This window comes from Nerophis ophidion, linkage group LG03, assembly GCF_033978795.1.
Source record: "Nerophis ophidion isolate RoL-2023_Sa linkage group LG03, RoL_Noph_v1.0, whole genome shotgun sequence".
Classification (NCBI taxonomy): Eukaryota; Metazoa; Chordata; class Actinopteri; order Syngnathiformes; family Syngnathidae; genus Nerophis; species Nerophis ophidion.
Window position 1 is genome coordinate 39,589,339 of NC_084613.1, and position 25,551 is coordinate 39,614,889.

At 40.6% G+C, this 25,551-nt stretch overlaps 1 protein-coding gene and 1 long non-coding RNA gene across 3 annotated transcripts in view; one reads left to right on the forward strand and one right to left on the reverse strand.

Moving 5' to 3' along the window:
• fsip1 (fibrous sheath interacting protein 1) overlaps window positions 1–25,551 on the forward strand; it is a 121,271-nt gene that overhangs the window by 88,782 nt on the left and 6,938 nt on the right. The window lies entirely within an intron of this gene.
• LOC133549580 (uncharacterized) lies at window positions 14,302–14,763 on the reverse strand. The gene is made up of 2 exons (XR_009806115.1): window positions 14,625–14,763; window positions 14,302–14,537 (listed from the first exon to the last, which is right to left on the reverse strand). It is a non-coding gene; the product is annotated as an uncharacterized LOC133549580 (long non-coding RNA).

Here is a 25,551-nt window from a genome sequence, read left to right on the forward strand (position 1 = left end):
TCAGCATCTCCCTCTTAATGGCAACTTCCGGTGCCTCTTGCAGGGACTTCAGGTGCTGAAGTTGCACTTGCACGTGCAGGTCACTGGGATAGATGGCCCTGACAAATAGGCTGGTGGCAAACTGGTTCAGTGCATCAGCATATAAGTGACTCTATGCTTACTTGCTTATGGCAGTCCATCGTTGTCGATGATGACTTCATAACTCCTGGGAGGAAAGGGGGTGTTTAGCGCTTGATGCGCTCGTGCCTCCTCATGTGGCTGTGAATACCATTTGCTGATCTACACATTTTTCCACACATGGGGCAGATGTGTGTTGAACCTGTTTGGGTAGTTCTTGCAGCCCGCTCCTGCTGTTGTCTGCGTTTCTCTGCACGTCGCAGGGTTGTCTTCTTCTCCAGATGGGAAACACCCGAGAGGCAGGAGGGGCATCAGAGGTCTCGGTCTGCTACAATACCTTCCAGGTTTGAAGGGGGAATGTTGCAAATCTTGAGGAGCCCCTTCATGTGGTCCTTAAAGCGCTTATGTTGTCCTCCTGCAGACCTGTGGCCATATTGAAGTTGACCGAAGAGGATCTGTTGTGGAAGACGGGTTGCAGGCATGGGAAACTTATGACCTAGCCAGCGTGGATGAGTTGGTACCCCGCTGAAAGATGGTATTGGTAACGACAAGTTGGTGTTCAGAGCAGTAGTTGGTGGGGAGCCAAGGTGTGTCCACATTCTTGTGGGCCTGCACACCCAACCTCTAGGGACCACTTCAGCTCAGAGATCCCCTACTGGTTTAGCCTGGCTTTGCAAGATGCCAGTTACCGTGCAGGGCATTCTCGTGCGTAGCCACGAGGAGGCACAATATAAGTCTTGGTGAGAAAGAGGCTATATACTGACCTTAGAAGGTTTACGCACTTGACTTCCTATACCCAGGCTGGGTTGGTCAGCGGCAGGAACTAAGGGAGGGGAGTCACATACATCTCTACATGCAACGTCTCTCGAGCATGCTGCACTAGACGCATCACTACACCCTGCGAGCAAAACTCACACACACACAGCGCACCCGGCCCTCTGTTATTAGCAAACCCAAGGCTTCCGCTCAGTTCAGTTTTTAGTGAAAACTGAACTGGCTGAGACCATCTCCCAAACTTTCTTTTGAGGATGCCCACCAGACCGTCGTTGCTGGTCAGGGTCCAGTAGCAGGCAACACATAAGAGCCTCTCCCTCCAAGCACAAAGTAATTTGGAATGCTTTGCCCCTCGCCTCCCGCCAACAGCTCAAATTTGGCTTTCTTGAAACGCCTCTTTATCCGATCCACTGGCAGATTTAGTAGTCCTCATCGAGCCAGCAGACGGTGAAAGGAGTGCGTCGTGCTGGAAAGAAGTGGGCGGAGGCGGCGTCATTCTGATATCTATTAGGCCGACGGGCTGCTAATGTGGGTGCAGTAGCTCTGCTGCTAGACATTCACCTGCTCCAAATCAGTGTCAGTGTTAATTTGATTCCGGAACAAGATACGAATTAGATAGATATACAGTAGATAATGATGCAGGTATAGTAAATGTGAATAATAAATCGTACACAAAACTCTCTACGTTGCATTTGTGCACTCCAAACTCATTAACAATAACTCTGTATTCTGCAATATGCTGCTATAACTGGCAAGATAGTCCACAAAATTGCAAACTTCATCTGGATCGGTTTCGACCGTGGCACAAACAGTCTATTCTTTCGGATTTAAAACTCCTTCTGTCAATCTACAGAGGCTTATGAATGAACTCGGAGGCAATCAAAAGTTTTGTTTCCATGATCCGCTCTGATACATTCTTGGTGGTAGCGCCATGTTCTTAGCGCAAACCAGGATAATTTTTTGATGCTGCCTGCTATTTAATATCAACATAGCAATTACAGATGTAATAGTTGTAATTTATGCCAATATTACAGGGGACATCACTTAAAAAAAAGGATCTGCAGGTGGCTCGTGTGACATCATAGGTCAACCGGATAAGGAATTAATTTAACTGCGCTAAAATAAAATAAGCGCCCCCCTGTGTAAGGGAGGCACATGGCGTAAGACCAGTAGTAACATTGGAAAAAGTCCATGGACACTTGGACTTCACACATAGGTGTGAAAATGCAAAAAAACGATTTTATTTAGTGCACGGTAATGTATTGACTCACCACGTTTCCATGCACATACATGCAACATAGAAACGAGATGGAATGCATCATATAAAAAGAAATTCATCCGCCGTCATGGCTGTCATAATGATTGTGAACGATAGGCAAAAGTTTACAAAAAGTGCAGTTCAACTTTAAGCTCATGGGAGAATAAGACCCTTTGTGCACACTTATTTATCAATTATTTTGAGTTTATCATTATGTTAATACATATTGTGTAACTCCAAGCTGTATTAACTTAATTTTTGGGGGATTTAACCATATCTGGTGATCTGTATTTGTGCAATGAAGGAAGGTGATGCCGAACCAGAACAAGTGTTTCTTTTGTTTTTTTTTATCAGGGTTTGCACAATCATTCGTCAGGCAAAACGATAAAACAAGGACAGAACAATGCAGTGTCTTGAATTTGCTTAGTCGCTGGAAAAAGATCACAGAACCATCAAATGTTTTGTTGCAAACAGTCTACAAGGTTGTAATAAATCTGTTGACAAAATCAAATAAACTGCCAAATATTTATTGGAATGATGGGATGGGTCTGTGACTGGATCAGTAACAGGCCCACAGCTCCACTTTCAATGAGACACCACAGCAAGATGGGGACGAGGATCTGGTGAAAATCGGCGAGTTAGACCTTTGGTGCACTAACCACATTAACCGCCAGATGGCAGAGCGTTAAATATTCTAAAATGTGTTTTGTGGAAATTCCAACTTTCACCACAGCGTCAGCTGCTATGTAGAGTGGCGCTTTTTTTGTTGACTGCATTGCAACATGATTAACCCAACTCTTCCTGTCACCTGAAATCCACCCAGGAATGTGGCCATGTGGAATGGCACTGCCGTTTTTTTCAAACACCATCCGTCAATCCATTTTCTATACAGCTTGTCCTCATCAAGGCCATGGGTAAGCTGGAGGCTATCCCAACTGTCCTTTGGTAATATGGCGGAGTAGACCTTGGAATAGTTCTAGCAGACAATGCTCCATCCATGCAGGGAAGTGCTCCACCGCGTGTCGAGCCGTGTTATTATCTTCACATCCTTTTTGCCCCTTTCCTCACATGACCTAAACCCTATTGAGGATTTGTGAGATATTACTACATCTTCACTGGTCAAAGCTGTCCGTTATGATAAACAACACGACTGAGAGCCTGGCCACTCTGGATTTCTTTCTGAAGGATTACATATGACAAAATGTCCTCAAGTTAATTAGACTTTGACATTGTTTATGTAGTTACAGATACAAGGTGCATCAACTCTCCTTATTGTTTTTTCACACATAGTTTATAGTGGGAAAGCAGTCATCATGGAGGAAGTGTGAACCCATAATCCCATTTTATCAGCCAAAGTTTGTGACCAAAAGTGAGTGCTGAAATTGACATGACGATAAATCTAAGGGGAGTTGTTTTGCAATACCTCATATCCAAACACCTCGCTGTTACTTGGCCCCTTTTGGTTTGGAGCAAGGGAACCATATTTTGACTCAACGAATAAACAATATATTGCGACACACTTTTTAGATAAGCAGAGTAAGCAATTTCTGTAGAAATCGCATGTGAACACTGAAAAGCGGTAGCAGAACTGACATTATGTATAAGATGTGGAATTATGGGTATCGTAAGGAACAAAGGCTTTTTGTGACGGCCTTGCCAGTTCCAGGTCCTAAATGGCTCTCAAAGTGTCCCAACTTGTTGGATTATATCCTCAGCCATCTACTTTTTAGGTGAGATGCATGATTTATGATGGGGGCCCAGTTCCTGGTGGAGCGGGGGAGGTATTCCTGTCTAGCTGCAGGGAGTCTCTGGGCCCCTCGGGATGTGGGGTCCCGTCTTTCTGCCCATGTGGTCTCTTGCTGGCTTGGGTGCTGGCTGTCCCCTGCTTTTCCTGCGCGTTGTCCTCTGCTGGGCGCGTTTGTCTATGGCCTGCTGCTAACCCTGCTGGGCAGCACGATAGGCCCAGCTCTGTGGTTCCTGTCGCTGGCTGGCCTGGCTGTGTGGTGCTCCTGCTTCCTTGTTCCCTGGGTACCACACCTGCTGTTTTGGGTTGGGTGCTCTGGGTGGCTGGGGGCCGTACTTTGTCTCCCACAAACACTGGGAGACAAATATATTGTACATACACATGCACATACATACTCACATACAAACAATTATACATACACATACACACACATATGTATATTCATGGATGAAAAACATGTACCTGGGGATATGTCAATTGGCCCCATTAAATTGGCCGTATTGTGTGAATGTGAATGTAAATGTTGACTGTCTATCTGTGTTGGCCCTGCGAGGAGGTGGCGACTTGTCCAGGGTGTACAACGCCTTCAGCCCGAATGTAGCTGAGAGAGGCTCCAGCACCCCCCGTGACCCAGAAAGGGACACGCGGTACAAAATGGGTGGAGGGATGGATAATACATACACATTGGTACTTATACACAAAAATAGGTACCTACGCTCCCACATGCGGTACATACACAAATACTGTACATACATACACACTCACGGTACATACTATACATCCACATGCACATTCACTGTAAAAACATACATATACACATACTGTACATATATAAGCACATATGCATACGTACAGTCATGAATATAATCACGTTTCATCAAACATATATTAACGTTGTTCTCCTAGAGCAGGCGTGTCCAAAGTGCGGCCCGAGGTCCATTTGTGGCCCCCGGCTAATTTGTTAATGGCCCCCGTCACATTCTAAAAAATAGTGTAATAAAAATTTAAAACATAAAAGAGTGTAATAAAAGAGAAACAGTGACATGTAACAGGAAAAAGTTGCAATGTTGACACTAATAACACAAAGCTGCCATGCAGACTGTTATTGACCTGTTGAAGGCTCCAATTACTTCACTGGAACACATCATCTGCTTTTTGCAGATGATGTGGTCCTGATGGCTTCATCTGGCCGGGATCTTCAGCTCTCACTGGATCGGTTCGCAGCTAAGTGTAAAGCGCCCGGAATGAGAATCAACACCTCCAAGTCCGAGTCCACGGTTCTCGCCCGGAAAAGGGTGGAGTGCCATCTCCGGGTTGGGCAGGAGACCCTCCTCCAAGTAGAGGAGTTCAAGTACCTAGGAGTTTTGTTCACGAGTGGGGGAAGAGTGGATCGTGAGATCGACAGGCGGATCGGTGCGGCGTCTTCAGTAATGCGGACGTTGTACCGATCCGTTGTGGGGAAGAAGGAGCTGAGCCGGAAGGCAAAGCTCTCAATTTACCAGTCGATCTACGTTCCCATCCTCACCTATGGTCATGAGCTTTGGGTCATGACCGAAAGGATAAGATCACGGGTACAAGCGGCCGAAATGAGTTTCCTCCGCCGTGTGGCGGGGTTCTCCCTTAGAGATAGGGTGAGAAGGTCTGCCATCCTGGAGGAACTCAAAGTAAAGCCGCTGCTCCTCCACATCGAGAGGAGCCAGATGAGGTAGTTTGGGCATCTGGTCAGGATGCCACCCGATATCCTCCCTAGGGAGTTGTTTAGGGCACGTCCAACCGGTAGGAGGCCACGGGGAAGACCCAGGACACGTTGGGAGGACTATGTCTCCCGGCTGGCCTGGGAACGCCTCGGGATCCCTCGGGAATAGCTAGACGAAATGGCTGGGGAGAGGGAAGTCCATATATTCTTTAGTTAGCAGCAGGTTACCTTCTGATCCATGGGGATGATGGGCAGTGGCATTTTAGACTTCTGGAGTGTGGACGGTGCCAAATCAACTATCTTTATCTAGATCCTCGCCAAAATAGAATAGTTTTTTTTTGGCCCATGCATCTTTTTACTACGTTTTAGGAAAATGTTTTGTTTTGGTGTAATGTTGCAAACTGGATCTGTCTTTATTTTATTGTTGCTTTATGAATGCAGTGGAAAAAGATGATAAACAACAAGAGCTATTGACACATTTGTTAACAAGAAATGTTGTGTTATGTAATTTTTCTTCTCAATAATAATAGCCCTGTTGGATCTGTTAGGACAATCCCCCTATTTATAGTAAGATAGGCTGCTTCCACCAGACGGTCTTGGTCTAATTAGTCAAACATCATCAATCATACTGTCATTTTTATTTGAAGAGGTCAAAGCTAAAATCGAGTGTTACGCTTCAACATTTGTTAGTAGTCAATTATTGCACAGGCAAATACAATATGGTACTCAACCAACATTTTATCAAACATTTTAACCAAAAGTAGTACAAAAAGTATTATTCTTGAAGTTATCTGTCTTGATTAAGCACTTGGATTTTTTTAGTTAGTGTGTATCAAAAGGGTATCACTGATGGGCGAAGATGTAAAATTAAATGATTACAGTAGAACAAGAAAATGACATAAGAAAAGCGATACAGGATTTTCCGTCCTGGCTGCTCAGTACAACATAGCCAGGGCACCAATAAGCAGACAATACAGTATTTCCTCAAATAGACGTATTGCCTCAAATGGCTAGGTAGTCATAGTATAATAGTGTTTCTCAACCTTTTTTCAGTGATGTACCCCCTGTGAACATTTTTTTAATTCATGTACCCTCTAATCAGAGCAAAGCACTTTTGGTTAAAAAAAAGAGATAAAGAAGTAAAATGCACAATGTCATCAGTTTCTGATTTATTAAATTGTATAACAGTGCAAAATATTGCTCATTTGTAGCGGTCTTTCTTGAATTATTTGGAAAGAAAAGATATAAAAATAACTAAAAACTTGTTGAAAAATAAACAAGTGGTTCAATTATAAATAAAGATTTCTACACATAGAAGTAATCATCAACTTAAAGTGCCCTCTTTGGGGATTGTAATAAAGATTCATCCTGATTCATGAACTTAATTCTAAACATTTCTTCACAAAAAAATACATCTTTAACATCAATATTTATGGAACATGTCCACAAAAAATCTAGCTATCAACACTGAATATTGCTGTCAGGATGTGGAATAAGGAGTGGACCCAGATGCAGAGAGGACGTTCCAAAAAAGCTTTTATTTTGAAATAACTTTTAACCTCCAGAGCTAAAGTATTACGCATTTAATTATTAACAAATAATCCACAGAAATACTTCCGAAAACAGGTAAACCAAAAATTAATCCAAAAAATAGGAGGAAAAAACTAACAAAAGAACAAACTTACAATAAAGTCGTATCTACTATAAAAATAACATAAAGCGCTCTAACAGGAGGAAGAACAAAAAGGCTATAAATATATATACCTAATACGGATGAACAAAAAATCACTCAATCTTAGAGGAAGAAAAGGAATTTAGAAAAAACACAAAAACTCACCAATTAGGTTGGACGAAGGCTAGGATAACAAAGGCCGCTCAAAGGAGGAAAAAGTAAAACTCAAAATTACAGCAATTGATTTATTGATCCAAAGAACCAAACAAGGGTTATGCAAGACAAGGATATCGACATGGACATGGGCATGGACGCTAGAAAGACACGTATGCACGAGAAGTTTTGGCACAGGACAAGAGGAGGCATGAGCTTAAATAGGACATGATGGTGATGGGAAACAGGTGGAAACAATCAAGGGTCAGGGATGACGTCAGACTGGTGACACAAAAGGAAGGGCCCATGATCTGGAACAAGAGGAGTTGCTTTTCAAAATAAAATATGTAAATCACAAGACAGAAAACAAACAAGACAAGACTTCCCTCACCGCGGTGTGACAATTGCATTGTTGCATTTCTTTTCACAGTTTATGAACTTACATTCATATTTTGTTGAAGTATTATTCAATAAATATATTTATAAAGGATGTTTGAATCGTTGCTATTTTTAGAATATTTAAAAAAAATCTCACGTACCCCTTGGCATACCTTCAAGTACCCCCAGGGGTATGCGTACCCCTATTTGAGAACCACTGGTATAACAGAAAATATGTACTGAATATGGACATCATTGTTCCACAGTCAAAATGATGGACACCACAGAAGGTGATCGATCCTGATCTAAATTTTAGGCCTCAGATCTGACCCGATTTCAAATCTTGTTCCGATACTCTAACAATAGATTCTAGAACTGAAAATGCTTTACAGCAAGCAACTAGAGTAAATACAGTAACATTTTTATAAAGCTTATCTTACTAAATATAAAATTAGGTTTTTGTTTTTACAATCATAAACATTACCCCCTAAAATGATTTTGTAATAAGAACAAGAAAAAACATATTGATGTAATTATTTTAATATTGTTTACATAGTCAAACTATACCTTGTATCAATAGTATTGACATCTGGATCGATTACTACTACTTTACATTGAAGCCTTAGCGCAGAGGCCCCCGCCAGTGTCCACAATTTATTGAATCTCTTTTGGCAAATCATGTTGTTGATGTCAATGTCCATATCTGCTGTACAGATTTACTTTACAAATGAAAGGTGTGGGATTTTATTTTATTGCCAAATGTATGCTAACAACGGGCCCAATTCCAACAAGTATCACCTCTGTGCACACACGTCTTTGTGTTTCACTCTTGGACACACAACACTTCCACATTCTCCGCTGACACGGTGTGTTCACAGACCAGGGAAAAATGTACATCATAACACACTAACATACACATTAACACCAGCAGGTACTTACAGTATGACTGGCTAAATATAGGCTATTTGCGCACTATTGACTAATGATTCACAGAAAATTTGGCCCCCGAAAAAAGACATACATTGATGACCAGAACAGTGCTGTCGAAACCACAAGTTGTGATGACACAAGCCATATGCACGGGTTGTCTCGATTGGAGAAAGTATGCCCGCGATGTGGACGTACTTTCATGTATTCGTGATATACAGCCCCTCTCTTCACTTGGGTGAAACAAGGAGCTGAGCTGTCAACTGATCACCACCTGGTGGTGCGTTGGAACAGGCGGCAGAAGGGAGCCTCGGTGACCCGTGTCCGGGCGAGGGAAATCTAGGTCCTCGATTTGTACTTTTCATAAAGGTCTTTTGTATGATTGATTAATATCTGTTTTTGTATTTTTTTTAATTGTATATTGTGAAGACCGGAAGATGACCAATAACATCAGTGAGTAACAAACTACTCTTTGTTTTGTTGTGAAAGTCATTAGTGAATATATTGTCAATTAAAGTGGCACAATCAACTGTTATTCTGCTTGCTTTAGTAATTTTTGGATACAATCTCATTCAGTTCATTGTGTTTATGAAGTCATCAACTGCTCTCTGCTTATTTGGGTTTAAGATCGATGTGGAAGACCCCACATTTAAAAATGCATTTTGGTTATCTGTAAAAGTTGCTTTGATCAAGTCTGTGCATGTCACTACTTGACTTTAGTGCTCTATATATGCAGTGATGCATTATAAATGTTTTTTTAAACTACTTCAGAGTTCAGTTCTTTGTTAACATACACTGCTACTCCACCTCCAGTTTTATTATTCCAGTCAATATAATCAGGTTCATATCCATCCAATTCCGGTATCTATCCAGGTTTCTGAGATCACTATTACTGGAGCGTCCAGAAGAAGTCTGACGCTCTTTTTAAACTTTTATTGATGATATATATGAGCAACCTATACTAACACAGCTCCACTTATCATGTTCCTTCCACACGGAAGTCTATCCTTTTTTTTCAGTTCCGCAACAACAAAAGCTCCTCCCATCTTCGCCAATCACCTTACAGGCGTGGTACGTTCACAAAAATGGGAATGTTGAATATCACTCACGCAAGAACACAACGGACTCTCTCTTAGAGATAGTGTGAGAAGCTCTGTCATCCGGGAGGAACTCAGAGTAAAGCCACTGCTCCTCCACATTGAGAGGAGCCAGAAAGGTGGTTTAGGCATCTGCTCAGCATGCCACCCGAACGCCTCCCTCGGGAGGTGTTTAGGGCACGTCCGACCGACAAGAGTCCACGGGGAAGACCCAGGACACGTTGGGATCCCCCGGGAGGAGCTGGACGAAGTGGCTGGGGAGAGGGAAGTCTGGGCTTCCCTGCTTAGGCTGCTGCCCCCGCGACCCAACCTCTGATAAGCAGAAGAAAATGGATGGATAGAAGAACACAACATCAACCTAAGCAGGTCGTTACATTACTTTCAATGTGTATTCAAAATGTCTTAAGTATAGTTTATTGCCATCAAAGTTTGCATACATGTTTCTACTTTTAAAGTGAATATATGATAGTCTATCATCTGTTTTTATGTTCCTGGTGTATTGGTCATCTGTGTCATGTTGGCAGTTGTTGCTCATTTTGTGGAAGAAGTTGGTATCTGGGTCTATGTTATTCACCATACCAAAATGTGTTTGGTTTGTTTGTTGAGCAGTTATTTGAGTGTGTTCCTGTGTCCTATTGAGGATGCCGGCAGGGGGAGCTCTTGAATGGAGTTGTTGCTTAATGTTGCTTCATCGAGGAAGTGATAGGAGAAGAAGTACAGAAGCCAGACGCTGCCATAGAAAGCGCTAAACACGGCAAAGTGTCTTGCCCAGGAACACAACGGCCGTGACTGAGGATGGCGGAAGCTGTATCTGAACCAGGTACCCTTAGATTGCTGGCACGGCCACTCTACCATCTGAGCCACCACTATACTTGCCAACCTTAAGACCTCCGATTTTGGGAGGTGGGGCGTAGGCGTGGTTGGGGCAGGGGCGTGGTTAAGAGGGGAGGAGTATATTTACATCTACAATTCACCAACTCGAGTATTTCATACATATATATATATATATATATATATATATATATATATATATATATATATATATATATATCTATACACACATATATATATGTATATATACATATATATATATATACACACATATATATATGTATATATACATATATATACACATATATACACACATATGTATATATATATATATATATACATATATATATATATATATATATATATATATATATATATATATATATATATATATATATATATATATATATATATATACATATATATATATATATATGAAATACATGAATTTCAGTGAATTCTAGCTACATATGGTGATGAAGTTACGTATATTTACTGTGGGCTTCAGGAATCAGAACAGATGACTCCCTCACTTGCCGTCAGGTGCACAACACCACGTAAATCGTTGGCCAATCAAAAAGCAACCCCATAAAGCTTTAGCCAACATTCACCAGGAGATAGCAACAGACAACATAGATCACTTTATTACAGACGGCGTCGCCATGGCTGTAACTTCCTCGTTCTTCTGCTTCGTCTCCTTGTGTGTGCAGTTTTTTATTAAAATCTGTAGATGTTGTAACATGATTGGGCAGGCAAGCTGTTTATATAGTGGGAAAGCGGACGTGCAAACAGACTGTCCCCACTCAGGTCCGCATGGAGCTGGAGGGAGGCGTGGCCTCCAGCTCCGGCTGAATTTCGGGAGATTTTAGGGAGAAAATTCCTTCCGGGAGGTTTTCGGGAGAGGCGCTGAATTTCGGGAGTCACCCGGAAAATCCGGGTGGGTTGGCAAGTATGGCCACCGCCCTAAAGCCCCAATATGAACCAATAGCAGGTTGGCCAGCGTCCTAAAGGACACATCTTTAAAGGCCTACTGAAATGAGATTTTCTTATTTAAACGGGGATAGCAGGTCCAATCTATGTGTCATACTTGATCATTTCGCGATATTGCCATATTTTTGCTGAAAGGATTTAGTAGAGAACATCCACGATAAAGTTCGCAACTGGAGAAAAGCCCTGCTTCTACCGGAAGTCACAGACGATGACGTCACATGTTGAGGGCTCCTCTTATATTCACATTGATTTTAATGGGAGCCTCCAACAAAAACAACTATTCAGACCGAGAAAATGACAATTTCCCCATTAATTTGAGCGAAAATTAAAGATTTTTGTTTGAGGATATTGATAGCGACGGGCTAGAAAAAAAAATGCGATTGCAATCGCGTTGCATTGAGACGGATTCATGTTTTTAGAGACCTTTACTAGGATAATTCTGGGAAATCCCTTATCTTTCTATTGTGATGCCAGTGTTTTAGTGAGTTTAACAGTACCTGATAGTCGGAAGTGTACGTCCACGGCCGGGTGTTGACGCGCAGTGTCTCGGGGAAGTCGACGACAGCTGTATGGACGGCACAAGCTCGGCTGATATTCGGTAAGAGGCGACTTTTTAACCACAATTTTCTCACCGAAACCTGCTGATTGACATTCGGTCGGGATCCATGTCCGCTGTGATCCATACTAAAGTTTCACCTCCGTGAATTTTAAACAAGGAATCACCGTGTGTTTGTGTGGCTAAAGGCTAAAGCTTCCGAACTCCGTCTTTCTACTTTGACTTCTCCAATATTAATTGAACAAATTGCAAAAGATTCAGCAACACAGATCTCCAAAATACTGTGTAATCATGCCGTTAAAGCAGACGACTTTTAGCTGTGTGTGTACGCAGCACTCATATTCATAACAGTCCGCGACGTCACGCGTACACGTCATCATTACGCAACGTTTTCAAGAAAAAAGTCCCGGGAAATTTAAAATTGCAATTTAGTAAACTAAAAAGGCCGTATTGGCATGTGTTGCAATGTTAATATTTCATCATTGATATATAAACTATCAGACTGCGTGGTGGGTAGTAGTGGGTTTCAGTAGGCCTTTAAATTATTTCTGAAAACAACAAATTTCTCCTGCTGTGTCAATTAGTTGTCGGCCCACTTGGTAGACTAATTGGACGTGGATGTAAATGATTTATTGATCAGTTGCATTGCAATGACATCGCACAGAGTGAGTGTAAAAGTTATTTTGCTGACACGGCAGAGATCTTGGGTTGGCTCGAAGGATTTTGGTGGTTGCAAGGTATTCTACGTTTCAATATTTGGAAGGAAAACAACTCATGCAGAGCCAGTAACAAAAATATGTGAGCCTTTCTCCTGCTGAAAGCTGACTTTTATAAAAGGATCATTCCAGTGGTGAAATATGTCTGAGCGCTGAGGTGAAGTGAGGATAAGGTGTTTTTGAGTGCTGATTTCATGACAGTAAGTACAGAATGGAGGTTCCCCAGACACATCACATCACCTTGACAACTGACAAATCTGTGATGATGTCATCAGCCCCGCTAATGAAGAAGGCATTGCTGGCTTTCCTTGTGAGGAATTCCTCACGTGCAGAGGGAGCACATGGATAGAATGTAGCAGTGAGAAGTGGCCCGGCGGGTGTGTTGGACCATAAAGTTGACTTATGGGACTGGAGTCAGTGACCATGAAAGGTGAGCCGCTAAACCCACCCGGCTACAGTTTTGTAAGGCATGTGCATTAGCTGGAAAGTGAGCTCTGTAGAGGAGCTGCCGCATTATAGTGTGGCTTGCTACTGGATAAACTACTGTACCTTTGTCAAATCACTTCTAAAGTAATACCAAAGAGAAGCTTCATCCTTGAAGATCCAGAGTTCAGGAAGAACTATAGTTTCACAGTGTCACTGACAAATGACAAATGTCTCCATCCATGAGAGCCAAGTGCAGAGACACATTTTCTGTGCATATGGTTTGTGTCTAGCTGCTGGAAACAATATAATTCTGGTTCTGGATAGCAGGTGGAAAAAAAAAGCTCAAGCAGAAATGAGAAATGCAGCTAATCTTCTATAACCACAATAAATAAAGGCCACTTTTCTCTCTCTGTCTAATTATCTCTTTTCTTGTGGGGATTCTCTGTGTTGTCGATACTAGCCCAGTGCTGCCCGGAAGTACTTCAAACACGCACATGTTGTGTGTTGTCTTTGGAAATTCACTCATATCACAAATCTTTTTTTTTGCCTGTTATTTGAATCAAATGCTGAGACTTTTAAGTCCTGGACTTAGAATTGCTGAGAAAGGTTTTTTTGTTTTATTTTTTTTATTTTATTTTTTTTCAGATGATCTAGCTGCGTCTGTAGACTCGTGACAGACAAGATAAACACATATCAGTCCCCCACAAACACCCTTGGCCTCTCAGTGTCAGGGTTAACCGAGGTGAAACTTTCACAGACACAGCAGTACAAAAAAAGTCCCTCTTGAGTCTTTTCGTTTTAGGGTTCCTTTACAGTAGGAAGGGAATTCATATGGCCCCATATGTCATTTTGTTTACCTGGCACACGAAGCTTGACAAATTGTGTTAAATATCTTTGTGACGGACTCCCAGCCGTCCTCGTGTGGGTTGCGGTGACACTGGACACACGACGCGGACACACGACGCGTCGTAGCAGGTTTGATTTACTTTTATTGTTTCGCACAACCTTTCTTCGGGCCAGTCGGGCGCGCCCATTTCTAGTGCGCCGGTCCTGCTTCCTGGTCACGCTGCACCTTTCGATGCTCGCCTGCTGCGTCTGTGGCGGGGACTCATCTTGGCGTGCTCTGTTGTCGTGCTCGTGGTCGGGTTGCCCCGGTTTCTTCCTCTCTCTGCCGATCGTGCCCCCTTCGCCTCTCTTAAAGTCTAGGAGCAGATGCGCAGATTGTGAGCAGGTGTGTGTCCTATGCACCTGACTCCGATTGCCGTCCTGCCGCTCCGCGTGCGTCACACCTCTCCTCGCCGCCGCATGTCCCGCCTCCTGGCCTCCATTCTGGTTCAGAACGCCTCTGTCCGCCCGCTGTCAGCCCGTCGGCTGCGTCTCTCCACAATCTTGAAATGTGTTATGTGGCAATAATATCTTTCACCACAGGATCTGTTGTGATGTATAGTGGCTATTTCCATCACGTTCACCAGACTGCACTGCAAAATGATGAACCCATCTCCTCTTCCTGTCACACGAGATCACCCAGGAATGGGGTTATATGAATCCCTTCCCTACTGTACATGAAAACAATCTTTTTAAATGGCAGCAAAACAAGTTCACTCACTCGAACCAACAACAAATGACGTAGATTTTTTTACTCCTGTTTCTTTTATCTGAAACCCTTTTTTGAGTATACTTACAGTATGTAATGTAAATGTGGGGCTCACATTTAAACCATACAAAATGGCCACACTAGTGCCTACCAAGATACAGTAGTACCTTGGTTTTTGTTACCGGTAATCCGTTCTAAAATGTTGAAAACTGAATTGTATGGAAACATAAGCAATTGTCACAACACATTATTTTTTTAGATCTAATTGATCAATCCCAAACCACCAAAATTATTAACATGAAACACATTTCATAGAGAATAAGTATGGTTTTGAAAGCAGAAAACAATGTTAAGTAAATGGATGAATTAACATTTAAAATCACTTGTAACTTAATTGAAGACAATTGTAGAAGCTGGAGAGAAGTAGATAGGGATGAGAGGAGAGAGCCGCACATTTTTTCTTCAAGTGCACCTACTGTATGAGGATTTTCGTCTTTTTAATCATTGTTGCTGTCAGTATGTTCGAAAATCATATTAAACAATGTCAAAGCATCAAATCATCAAGTTTATGTTAGGCATATAGTTTTTAGTGATGTAATGATATTAAAACTTCATATTGTGGTAAATATGACCAACATTATCAAGGTTTTTATCATTACTGCAATATTATTGAATGTGTCCAAACGTAATTATTCACACACTGAAATCTTTTGACCAATTTATATATTTTAAATTACCACAATAAATAGAATGCATTAAAAAAATGCATGTTTTATGTTTATTATGCTTCACTGATAGTGATTTAATGTTAGGACAGATTTACTAAGATCAAAATACCACGCATTAGAGAGCTTGTAAAAAAAATAAAATGGCGTGTACTGCGAGTGGACATGTTGCGTGTGATCTACAAACACTGCGTGTGCAATTAAAACGTGGTGCAGACCACCTTATTTAAATGAGAATTTTGTGTGCATATGGGGCTTTTACCACAGAGCCGAACATTTTCTGCAAATTCATGTTGCTCCTAACTGTGTGCAATGTGTTGAAACAGCAGCACACATCTATAATTTGTAACACCTTTTCTGAAGCACAATCTAGACTCAGAAACATATGCACTCTTGACACTTTATTCTGTGTGCGAGGCTATGGATCTCATCACCAGTGCATTTGTGCGTCTGAAATAACTCAAACGCAACAAAAAAAAAATGCACAATGAAAGACATCTAAGTTGTATGAGATATTTTATTGTTATATATTTCCTAAATTAAAAAAAACTAATGACATTGAAAAAAATCCCTCAGCAGACACCAACAGGCATCAATTGATTATTTTTTTGTTAGCCCGTAACTCGTTCAGCAGCAATAACATTATAAAGGGAAATTGCTAAATAGACGATCGGTTTAATTTTTTTCATTTCTGACAGTCCAAAATGTTGACCCACACATGTTGGACGGAGGATTCTCATTTGTCCATCGTCTCTCTGTGCAGCGCGAGCACTGAATCTGCAGCCATGTGCACAACTGGCAGTTCACACATATGGGGAAACAACTACAAATGTGTGCTTCATTCACTAACGGTGTTACAAAAAAATTCAATTAGAATAATACATAATGTTGGATACATGGTACATACAAACCCATAATTAGTTGAATCACAAATATTGAAATTCAATAATTTGGTGCAACAGCGAAAATTATGTACAAAGCAAACTATAACCTGCTACCCAAGAATGTACAATAATTCTTCTCAACAAAAGAGGAGAAATATAAATTCAGAATCCAATTCAAAACCTTTTATGCACATAAAACACTTAAAACATTTAGCATAGCAGTATGTAAAGTTAAATTATGGAATAGATTAAGCAAATAAATCGAACAAAGCACCTATATGATCCAGAGACTGTTCAAACTTCAAGTTACCTAAAAACCTCCATTTTTCTCAAAAGCTGACAGTGCGCCTTATAATCCGGTGCGCCTTATATATGAACCATTATTGAGGCACAACAGGTCTCGCAACTACGGTCAATAGCCGCCGACTTAATTTTCCCCCGTAGAAGAAGCAGCGCGCGGTGCATGCTGGGATATATGACTGCGCGAGGCGTGCCGTTTCATTTCCATTTTTGTGTTTGTGTTAAGACCCCAAAATGGCTCCTATTAGGAGACACACTTACGACGCAGAATTTAATTAAACGCAGTAGAACACAGGAATAGAGCAGCAGTTTAATTCGGACACTGAAGAAGAATAATTCGAGGGATTTGTGGATGACGAATAACTTAATAAAGTGATGAGCTTTACATGTTTATTTTGTGTGTTGTGTTGTGTGACATTAGCGTTTGCGCAACGTTGAGTTATTGATGTATTGTAATTGCTTTGCACTATTTCGGGTGTTTCTATATTGTGTTTGATTTACCGTAACAGTATTAAGACTGTTTTTTACGTGTTTATTGAACCGAGGAAAAGTTTGTGATATAAATGTTTCACTACATGTTCTACCTTGCTGTTGTTAAAAGAAAAACAAAATACCAAGTCACTGACTTTACCTCGGGGAAAATAATAAAACAGCTGCTTATTCATTTTGGGAGTGAACAGAGTTGTCAGAATGCTGGTTGGTAATCTATTAATAAAGTTTGACTGACCTATCCGACTGTTTTGTTGACACTCTCCTTAGGGCAGCTCCATCTAATGCAGTGGTTCTCAAATGGGGATACGCGTACCCCTGGGGGTACTTGAAGGTATGCCAAAGGGTACGTGAGATTTTTTTAAAATATCCTAAAAATAGCAACAATTCAAAAATCCTTTATAGATACATTTATTGAATAATACCTCAACAAAACATGAATGTAAGTTCATAAAATGTGAAAAGAAATGCAACAATGCAATATTCAGTGTTGACAGCTAGATTTGTTGTGGACAATGTTTAGAATTAAATTCATGAATCCAGATGGATCTCTATTACAATCCCCAAAGAGGGCACTTTAAGTTGATGATTACTTCTATGTGTAGAAATCTTTATTTATAATTGAATCACTTGTTTATTTTTCAACAAGTTTTTTTGTTATTTCTATATCTTTTTTTCCAAATAGTTCAAGAAAAAACACTACAAATGAGCAATATTTTGCACTGTTATACAATTTAATAAATCAGAAGCTGATGACACAGTGCTGTATTTTACATTTTTCAAACAAAAATGAATGGCACTGATTAGGGGGTACTTGAATTAAAAAAATGTTCACAGGGGGTACATCACTGAAAAAAAGTTGAGAACCACTCATCTAATGGATGCATAACGTAACTTTGGCCTCTACTGTAACGTCTATTCAATATGCCTTATAATGCAGTGCGCCTTATATACGAACAAAGTTTTAAAATATGCCATTCATTGAAGGTGCGCCTTATATATATGCAGTATAGTGCGGAAAATACAGTAAGTTAAGTTAAAGTACCAATGATATTCACACAGACTGGGTGGGGTGAAATTTGTCCTCTGCATTTGACCCATCCCCTCTTTCACCCCCCGGGAGGTGAGGGGTGCAGTGAGCAGCAGCGGTGGCCTCGCCCGGGAATCATTTATGGTGATTTAACCCCCAATTCCAACCCTTAATGCTGAGTGCCGAGCAGGGAGGTGATGGGTCCCGTTTTTATAGTCTTTGGTATGACCCGGTATTTTCATTTTTGTTAACTTACAATGGTATATTATTTATTTATTCACTGTTATGTTACAAACAGAGAACAAGGAAATGGGATAAAATTGATATGATATGAAAAGGGGTAGGATTAAATAAGCTCTGCTTCTTCCTACTCCTTTTCGGGGCGTGCTGTTATGAAACAACTGGACATAAGTGATGCAATATATTGTATCCTATGCACGATTGAAATAAACTGAAATACCTGCACAATTTACACCAACGCATATTCATCACATATTGTCTAGACCACAGGGAAGTGTTTTAAATGTAGATTAAAATCACAAGAGGTACACCTCAATTGCAATAATGTTTCTCACTTTTTTTAACCAAAGTGCTGACTTTCTTTGGCCCCATGCATGGGTTATTTTGCAGCAATAGCAAATAATTTTGGTATTACCAGGTACAGTATTGCGGAAGAAAAAAAACTTGTTTTTAGAACTGTATGTGGAGGTTGTTGTTGGGTAAACACACCCTAAAACCCTCTTGTGCAAAACGCAATGGCCCAAAACTGTATCATGTTGTTTAACTTGTCAGTTTTAATGTGATTCAGATTAATGTAATTCGTCAAACACATTAATGTTGATAGAGGTAATTATTATTATTCCTATCAATATTGTTATATCTAATGGTATTTTCATTTCTCTATGTGTAGTCTGATACTGTTAATTGTCATTTCTGTGTTAATTTTATCAAATTCACTAAATGTTTTTTCTTCATCATTTCTGGTGTCATATTTGTACAAATCATATTTGCTGATGTAGTTCTGTTGTTGTTGTTCTGTCTTATCTCCCTCTTTCCCCGGTCAACTCCCCCAATGTCTTCTTTTTTTTCTACTATATACCCCGTCCTGCTCCAGTCCGACTGCACAATACATGTATTTAATAAATCCATTTAATAAAGTCAAATACAAATAGGGTAATAAGAGAAGTATCCCACACTTCTATTTTGTAAAGTAAATCTGTACAGCAGACATTGGCATACACATCGACAATATAATTTACCTTAATGGCTGGACAGAACAAGTTTGAAACCACGTCATGTAACAGGCCCCTGAACTTTTAGTCGGGCTCAATTGCAATGGCTATTGGCACGGTTGAGAAATATTTGACAGTGAGATATTTTTACTACCTCAGTAAAAATACTGACACATCCCAAATTATTATCAGCTATTGCTTTTTTTTAGAAACTCACGTATCAAGCTGCTACACGTCTACTTCTATTCCTGCCAATTAGTGTCATAGTTGCCTGCCCAATCACTTTTGTCTGTAAGTAGGTCAACTTTAACAACTTTAACATACAGCACAGGCCAAAAGTTTGGACACACCTTCTCATTCAATGCGTTTTGTAGATTGTCACTGAAGGTATCAAAACTGTGAATAAACACATGTGGAGTTATGTACTTAACAAAAAATAACTGGAAACATGTTTTATATTCTAGTTTCTTCATAATAGCCACCCTTTGCTCTGATTACTGGTTTGCACATTATTAGCATTTTCTCAATGAGCTTCAATAGGTATTGTTTTCACTTCATAATTTTGATGCCTTCAGTGACAATATAAAATGTAAATAGTCATGAAAATAGAGAAAACGCAAATGAAATGAGGAGTGTCCAAACTTTTGGCCTGTACTGTACATTATGAAAGCAAAGTTCTACAATGCTCTGTGTTTAGGGCTATGTTTACTTTATATGAACGTCACTCAGTATTCAGTATGAAATATGTATTGGAAATAATGTCAATATGCATGCACAACTAAAAACCGATGTCTAATGTGAATACCCCCTTGCCATTGATTGTGGAAGGTCAAGTCCACACTGCTACATGCGTGTCAAAGGGTAAAAGCATGGGAGGGCCTCAGTGGTCCCGTGGAGGTTGGAATGCATCCACAGTGCCTGCGGACTCCCGTCTGCAGAGAAAATGATATGCAGTGTCTGGGTAATTGAAGGGTCATAAATGACTAACACGAGCCCATGACTCCATGACCTGAAGGCTGCCGTTTTATTGCGGAGCACTTGGAGGGCAGGACGGGATCCACTGGTAGAGATGTCTGTCAGCGAGTGAAACTGCGCTCCATTTCCCAGGGTGGTCCGCTCAGGGGAGGTGTGCACATGATCGATGAAGAGAAAGAGTTTCGGCTTGTGGGATAGGTGAGACACTGGAATGTGATTTTTGTAGCCCAGTGGGGTGCGGCGAAAACATCTGCACGGGTGTCATGTTGTGCTGCATGAGAGGAGTTACTTGTCACATTTGAACATCTTCATGGTTTGTCCACATTACTTATATGTAGATGCGTGGACCACTGATAAACCTCCCCACCAAGACTGTACAGCTTTTTGTGTATGTGTGTAACACCTGCTATTCTGTGCTTAAGTAAAAAAATACTATAAGTCAGTGATTCTCAAACTGTGGTACCTCTAGTGCAGGGGTCTCAAACACGCGGCCCGTGGGCCAATGGCAACCCGCGAGATGTTATTTTGTGGCCCGCACCTTAATATGAAAATGTTATGTTGGTGTGGCCCGCGAGGTTTATATGAATGGCGCTTTACAACATTATATTTGTATACCTTCGATTTCCCAGGAGACTCCCAATTTTCAGTGCCCCTCCAGGGGTAATTATTCTCCTGAACTTTACCTGAACAACATTATTAAGGGGGCAGCGAGGAGGCACTGCCTTTAAAGTCCTCTAAAACTTGTACAAACTGCGTGCCAGCTCAGCAACATGTTGTAATTGGCTTCAGTAGACACAATAAGTGACTGCAAGACATAGTTTATCAACAGTCACACAGGTCACACTGAGGGTGGCCGTATAAACAACGCCGACACTGTTACAAATATGCGCCACACTGTAAAACCCACACCAAACAAGAATGACAAACACATTTTGGGAGAACATCTGCACTGTAACTCAAAATAAACACAACAGAACAAATACCCAGAATCCCAAGCAGCCCTGTTTTTCAATCTTGGGGCGGCATAGCTCGGTTGGTAGAGTGGCCGTGCCAGCAGGTTCGATTCCCGCTTCCGCCATCCTAGTCACTGCCGTTGTGTCCTTGGGCAAGACACTTTACCCACCTGCTCCCAGTGCCACCCACACTGGTTTAAATGTAACTTAGATATTGGGTTTCACTATGTAAAGCCCTTCTAGTCACTCGAGAAAAGCGCTATATAAATACAATTCACTTCACTTCACTTCACTTGTTTGATGTGGGTTCACAGTGTGGCGCCTATACATAACAGTGATAAAGTTGTTTATACAGCCACCCTCAGTGTGACCTGTAAGGCTGTTGATCAAGTATGTCTTGCAGTCACTTCCGTAGGCTTGCAGAAGCCACATATAAAATGTGACTGGGCCGGCACACTGGAGAAGCGGACGAGACGGCAGGTTGTAGAGGACGCTAAAGGCAGTGCCATCTCAGCACGCCCTTATTGTTATTGTCCGGGTGAAAACCGGGAGAATGATTGCCCCAGGAAATTGTTGGGAGGGGCACTGATATTTGTGTGTTTCCCGGAAAGATTTCGAGAGTTGGCAAGTATGTTGCTAGGGTGGGAAAGCCATTCAAAGAGGGTGAAGTCATTAAAAAGTGCATGTTAGATTCTTTTAAGAAATATTTTCTTGCGGCCCAGCCTCACCCAGTTTCTGCATCCAATGGCCCCCAGGTAAATTGAGTTTGAGACCCCTGCTCTAGTGGTACACCGAGTGATCATTTATACTTAACAAAAATATAAACGCAACACTTTTGTTTTTGCTCCCATTTTTCATGAGTTGAACTAAAAGATCTAAAACTTTTACTGTTTACACACAATACTTATTCTTCTCAAATATTGCCCGCAAATCTGTCTAAAATCTGTGTTAGTGAGCATTTCTTCTTTGCCAAGATAATCCGTCCCACCTCACAGGTGATTAAACAACACGATTAAACGACAGAAATGCTTGTAAAAACTGTGTAATGGGAAGTGTCGATAGAGAAGGGAGCCGAACGCTAATAAGTCAGTCTTATTCCATTTTCTCCAGTGTTTGAATATTCACGTCGTATAAATACATCTTTGAGTCTTTATTTAGGGATAAGATTGTCTCGGTGCGCGAGAAGCATTTCGCCGCATTTCGTGCTGACTTAGCTTAGCTCGCTAGTTAGCTTAGTTGTTAGCTGCCAACAAAGACACAGAAGTTGTCAACACATCGCTGAGCAGCTAAATATCATCTTTAACCAGACTGTGGGGTCTTAAGGGCTCGTCGTCATGGGACCGAAGAGAACCCCAGCGGCGGAGGAAAACGAGGACATTAAAAAGTCACTTCAATTTCTTTCACGAGACGTACATGACATACAGATTAAACAGGATATAATTCTTAAACTCGTGGATGAAGTCACGGAGCTCCGTATGTGCATCTAGGAAAGGGATAAGAAGATTGGCGAGTTGGAGAGGAAAGTGGAAGATTCTAGACTGAATGATGTGATTGTGACGGGGCTAAAAGTTAAACCCCGCTCATATGCACATGCTGCGGGGAGCGAGAGTGCATCTGGGGACCTGGAGGCTGGCTCGGTGGAGGAGCAAGTTGTGGACTTTCTGGCTTCCAAAGACATTCATCTGGACAAGAACTCAATCGAAGCGTGTCATCCTCTGCCTGAGGTTCGTCAACTGAACTAATGAAACAAGGGAGAAAGCTAAAAGGCACCAACGTATATTTGAATGATCACCTGATCAAAAGGAATGCAGATATTGCAAAAAAAGCCAGGCACTTGAGGAAACAAAACAAAATACAGAATACTTGGGTCACAAACTGTAAAATATTCATAAAACTGAACGGATCACCTGAACAAGCAAAAGTGCTGGTTGTTAGAGACATACAGGAACTGAAGAAATATGAAGAAATATGTGCATTAGTGGGACAAGGAGAGTTAAAAAGTACTTTAACAAGTTCATTCAATGGCATACAATCAGTCCTCTGATATTTCAGACAACAATTTAACAATACAACAAAGGATTCTAGATTCCGAGATTTTTTAACTAATATCATCTGAGTATACTGATCACAATTCATTAGACTTGGAATATCATCTCGATCCAGATAATATGTTTCCATCATCTGACTCCATTAACTGCAAATACTATTCAGAAAAGGAATATAATAACTCAATAAAATCAAAAGGCACATTTTCAGTCATCCATTTTAACAGTAGAAGCATGTATGCAAATTCCAGTGCAATTCAAGACTACAACATTTTGTGAATCCATTTAGCATAATTGCTATATCCGAAACATGGTTTAATGAAGCAAAAGGCATTGATTTTGAGATAAAGGATTATAATTTAAACTATGTTAACAGAACAAATAAAATGGGTGGAGGAGTCGCTCTGTACGTTCATAAGAAATATAGATACAAGATATTAGAAGACATGACTGTATCAGCAAATGATATAGTTGAATGCTTATCAATGGAAATCATTAATGAAAGGAAGAAAAATATCATAGTTAGCTGTATATACAGGTCACCAGGTTCAAATGTGGAACGTTTTACTGAGTGGGCTGAAAAAACTTTCTCAGAAATAGTTAATAAAACAATATTTATTTGTGGGGATTATAATATTGATCTCATGAATCCAAATAACCACATAGCAACAGAAAACTATATTAACAGGATGCACAGTATGAGTTTATACCCAACCATTACAAGACCGACTAGAATAACATCGCACAGTGCGACCCTCATCGATAACATCTTCACAAATAATATGCAGTCTTCAAAAATCAGTGGAGTAATGGTCTGTGACATAACCGATCATCTGCCTGTATTCACAGTGTATAATGATGAGACCAGTACACACCTGAATTCACAGCAAAAATATACTTACAAACGAGTTACAACAGAAGACTCTTTCAATCTATTAAATCAGGACCTAACAATGCAAAACTGGGATTGCGTGTACAACAAAAAGGATGTGGATAGTGCCTTTGAATCATTTATAGATATATTTAATTCAATATATAACCAAAAATGTCCAATAAAAAAAATTAAAAACAACAACAAAACTTTAAAGTGCCCATGGTTAACCAAAGGTTTACAAAACGCTTGTAAAAAGAAAAACATTATATAGACACTTCATCAAATTAAGTAATGTAAAACCTGGCTCAAAAAATGAATATACAAAGAAACTGATTGAAGACTCTGAACATAGATATAAAACATATAACAATAAATTGACTGATATAATAAGGACTAGTAAGAAATTATATTTTATCAATCTATTACATTATTATTTAACTCTTATCTTACTGATAGGATGCAGTGCGTCTCCTATAACAGTGTGACCTCGGACTATGTTAAGGTAACGTGTGGAGTTCCCCAGGGTTCGGTCCTTGGCCCTGTACTCTTCAGCATCTACATGCTGCCGCTAGGTGACGTCATACGCAAATACAGTATTAGCTTTCACTGTTATGCTGATGACACCCAACTTTACATGCCCCTAAAGCTGACCAACACGCCGGACTGTAGTCAGTTGGAAGCGTGTCTTAATGAAATTAAACAATGGATGTCCGCTAACTTTTTGCAACTTAATGCCAAAAAAACGGAAATGCTGATTATCGGTCCTCTATTTAATAATACAACGTTAACATTTGACAACCAAATAATAAAACAAGGTGACTCTGTAAAAAATCTGGGTATTATCTTCGACCCAACTCTCTCCTTTGAGTCACACATTAAAAGCGTTACTAAAACGGCCTTCTTTCATCTCCGTAATATCGCAAAAATTCGCTCCATTTTGTCCACTAAAGACGCCGAGATCATTATCCATGCGTTTGTTACGTCTCGTCTCGATTACTGTAACGTATTATTTTCGGGTCTCCCCATGTCTAGCATTAAAAGATTACAGTTGGTACAAAATGCGGCTGCTAGACTTTTGACAAGAACAAGAAAGTTTGATCATATTACGCCTGTAC